Genomic DNA, 4,214 nt, shown 5'->3' with positions numbered 1-4,214 from the left:
AACGAAAAACCATATGCGTTCATAATTACTAATTAACGATACGCGGGTATGTTAATATTGGATTTGTCTGTGTTTTTTACGACAGCAACCAGAAAGCGGCATCCGAATGTGCACGTTTCTTCAACTCGAAGAATTTTCTGCCAGGTAATGCGATCTAACCGTGTACTTGAATCAAGTCCCTGTAGCCACGCGTGTAATTTGCCTGCGGTACTGATCTCAGTGAACATGTCAAGCACAGTCTCACGCTCATCATCGTCGTTACGTTACGGTAAACCACAGCGTTAAGGGAAGCAACGTTCCCAATCGGAATCAATTCCCCCCCCCCCACATGAAATAGAAAAAAAGACGCGAGTTAGCTTCTTAACCTTCATTTGCCTAACGATTACATATACAGCATATAAATTTACTTGATCTCTTGTAGAAAACGTCTAATATACATAAACGAAGAAACAAACTTAATCCGTAATTAAGAGATAGTATAGCTATTTTGTGTTTTACCCACTTATGGGAAGCGGTGAAACGAGTGAATGGTCGGTGGTAGAGAGTGGGGAGGGTGACAATTATGTCAATGAGACCCGGTGGAGGAGTCTCCTTCCTACTCTGACGAGGGTTGCATCTGAGCTACTGTTTAGTAAACATGAAATAGACCGCCACCAAATTATACGTGATATATTACGTGATTGTATCGAGTTAGATTGACTCTTAATTAATCGAAACGTTTAAACTTAAAAAAGATGTCCCCATTGGAGGGAGCTGCCTGGATACGATACAATGTCTTGGCGGAGATGGTGCACAATGCCAAGACGTCGGTTATGGACAACGGAAGTGTGGTTGCATAACAGGATACGAAGTCAGAAGATTGCCATACCACAGACGTACTCACGATAAATACGGACAACGTCATGCCGCTTACCAATTAGAATGTAGGCCGGGTAAGTGAACAATTTCTAGCTGCAACGTACAAGGGTTCTGCACACATGCACACATCCGGATTAAAACAGTTTCACGGAGATCCAATCCTCCTCAGGAATTATTATTACGGTTATCAATCCTATTATTGAACGATGAGGAAGAATCGATCGATTAAAAAGCCGAGCAAGAATGATGCACATAAATATTCATACAATAAAGTTCAAATGTAATTGCAAACTATTACGTACGCCTACGATTGTAAAGAGGTTACCATAGCTAACCTGGTTATTTGCCAGCGATCTAGCACATATAATAAAGTTTTCAGTTAAACATGCGCTTTAGGGATTCCTCTGTGAAATAAATGTTGTTACGCCATTGCCAAAATGGCCGTAAACAGTGATCATACACAGCCATATAATCTGTGGTAATTGATATTTCAGTTGCAACCTGTGAGGACACATGTGCGGAGATCACTTGCCCGGTTGGCCAAACGTGTCACTCGAATGCTTGTGCTGGCACGTGTTTACTCGACGCAGATTGTACGGACGCAGCTGCACCAGTATGCTGCAACGGTGTGTGTGTCGCGTGTCAAAATGACGGCAATTGTCCCTCTAATTTACCTGCGTGTGTTGATGGCACGTGTGTCGCATGTGCAACTAACATCCAAGAGCCTGTGAGTGCTTGCATGAAGTCGAGTAATGCCGTTACGGGACTCATGGATTGTAAGATATTTGATTCATTCATTACAACATATAAGCACAATTTTAACGTGAAATCATCTTTATTTCAGAATTAAAGATGGCCGACGTACTTACGACATTATTCGTGGCCATGGTACGTATTACATGTAATCATAATTTGTATTACTCGTAGCGGTGGCAATACGCACTCCGCTTTACTCCTACGGCAAAAAATGTATTTTTAAAGACGTTTGTAGTGAAACAGGAAATAATGGCAAACCTATTGATCGAGCAAATCTACCAGGAGGCAATGTATATATACCCGTGGCGAGATTTCACATGTCTGTATTATCAAAATAACACTGCAGGGACCATGTCGAATTAGTACCAATAAATTGCATCACACCGATTCAGTCTTGGTCGCTGATCCCAATCCTATAGGCATGAGTGTCTACTCGCACTCGTTTTGGGATCACTGGATCAATACAGCGAATCTTTAGATAAGTTGATTGATCAATACTTTACGGGATGTGACGTACGTTATATGCCGTGGGTTGGCAATTATACCAGGCCAACGTTACCTGGCAAGATCCACACAGTAACATCGCATATTTGTTATATTTTGTAGGCGATTATTTTGCAACATCAAGTGACAGATGCCAAAAACCGGTATGTAAATTCCCGTACGATTTTTCACTATCCATCTTGAATAAAATTGTACTAATTTAATAGACGCAAAACCTGGAAACACGTACTGCATACACACACGCGCGCGCCATATATATATACTAGAGGCCAACAGCCACTCTGTGGCAGCCATGAAGGGCCCACGATGAAGGGCCATGATGGGGGAATTGATTTTTAGTTGAATTTGACTTGGATTTTTTGGATTTTTTTGATTGTTTAATTTTTTTTGTTTTTGGATTTTTCTTGGATTTTGTGGATTTTTTGTTTTTGTTTTTATTTTTGTGGTTTTTTGATTTTTTTGATTTTTTTTTTGATTTTGTGGATTTGTTTGGTTTTTTTTTGATTTTTTGGGTTTTTTGATTTTTTTGATTTTTTTTTTTTTTTTTGGATTTTGGATATATATCTGCGATCTCTCTCCCTCCCTCCCTCCCTCTCTCTGTGGACCCTGCGCTCTATGCCCATATATATGCCCATCAAGAGCTAATAATACATTATTAATACATAAGGTATTATTAGCTCTTGATGCCCATATATATGCCCATCGTGATTGAACTGTTGTATGCAATGTGACTGTGCCAGGTTAGGAATGAATTGAGAATAAGACAGACATGATTTGCATATAAATAAAATAAAAAGCCAAAAAATGGAAAATCCAAAAAATCGAAAATCCGAAATGTCTGTGTTATTGTGAATTCATTCCTAACCTGGCACAGTCAGATTGCATAGAAGAGTTAAGGCACTAACAAAATATCCATATACCCAATATGCTTGTCCACTCCACAGACAGACAGACAGACAGACGGACGGACAGAGATCGCAGATATATATATAGATATATATAATACTAGCAGGATACCCGGGGTTGCCCGGGAAATAAAGCGCTCAGTTGGTGACCACTTGGTTGAAAGAAAAATACACACAAATATATTATCTATCTATCTATCTATCTATCTATCTATCTAACTATCTATCTATTTATTTATTTATTTATTTATTTACTTATCTACAGTATCTTTGGTTGCAGTAAAGCAAGTCAGTACAAGCTGAATCCTGTTTGGACTGTTTTGACTTGAATCCTGTTGTTGCAGGGGCCCGTATATTTAATGCTGCTGCAGGGGCCCGTTTATTTTTTTCGTTGTTTCGTATTTTTTTTGCTTAGATGACATCAGAGGTCAAATCCAATGTGCCCATGACATTCAGCATCAAAATGTACCCCTACTGAAAGTCCTTGGACATTTCTAGAGTGCTCCATATTGATTTGCATCGAGAACAGACAAACAAACAGACATACATTCACAAATACGTATTAGATATATACTAGCTGCATCCCTCTCCATTGAGGGCTCTATAATAGATGAGCATATCCAGGTTGTAATGTCGCAATATCCGTGGAGATGAAAATATACGATTAAATCTAACGACAACGATACACGAACTTCAAACTAACACACAAACAAAGAGAACGACACGAGCACACAGCCCCGCAGATGCGGAGATCCGCACTTCATCTCTTCGCGGGCAACTGCCTCGTCTTTCAGGAAACGCAGCACTTTCAATTCCTTCTTCATATTGCCACGTCCTCGCAACTTGTATTCATCCATTCTTAGTACTGAGTGCGTACAAATTCACGTCTGCCAACCAACTGATAACGCAGATAATCCTGGTAACTAACAATACACAGTGTGTTGTATGTTTAGGCATTTGACAATACACTGTGTATTGTTAGCGGAGTCTTCACAATAACACTGATGAGTGTTGGTCTGAACAGCTTCTAACAGTGACACTGTGTATTGTAGTAAGGCTACCACTAGTGAGCGGTTTCAACATACACACCTGTTTAATTGTTGACCACATTCTAACAATACAGCTTTTTATTTTTATTTTTTATTTTTTAATTAAGTTATAACTTTTTGATCTTTTTGTAACAGCTTGAAA

The 4,214-nt window shown here is 39.3% G+C and overlaps 2 long non-coding RNA genes across 2 annotated transcripts in view; both read left to right on the top strand.

Moving 5' to 3' along the window:
- Positions 1–2,264, top strand: part of LOC106805298 — a 4,874-nt gene extending 2,610 nt beyond the window's left edge. The window contains exons 2-3 of the long non-coding RNA XR_001393414.1: positions 1,703–1,746; positions 2,221–2,264. This is a non-coding gene — a long non-coding RNA (uncharacterized LOC106805298). The remainder of the gene's footprint in view (positions 1–1,702; positions 1,747–2,220) is intronic.
- LOC106805299 lies at positions 99–1,479 on the top strand. Its single transcript, XR_001393415.1, has 3 exons — positions 99–144; positions 735–932; positions 1,353–1,479. It is a non-coding gene; the product is annotated as an uncharacterized LOC106805299 (long non-coding RNA).
- Positions 2,265–4,214: the final 1,950 nt, after the last annotated feature.

The sequence above is a fragment of the Priapulus caudatus genome, unplaced genomic scaffold (genome assembly GCF_000485595.1).
Source record: "Priapulus caudatus unplaced genomic scaffold, Priapulus_caudatus-5.0.1 Scaffold108, whole genome shotgun sequence".
NCBI classification, from domain to species: domain Eukaryota; kingdom Metazoa; phylum Priapulida; class Priapulimorpha; order Priapulimorphida; family Priapulidae; genus Priapulus; species Priapulus caudatus.
Note: the sequence above shows the minus strand (reverse complement) of the source record. Positions and strands in the feature narration are given on the sequence as shown.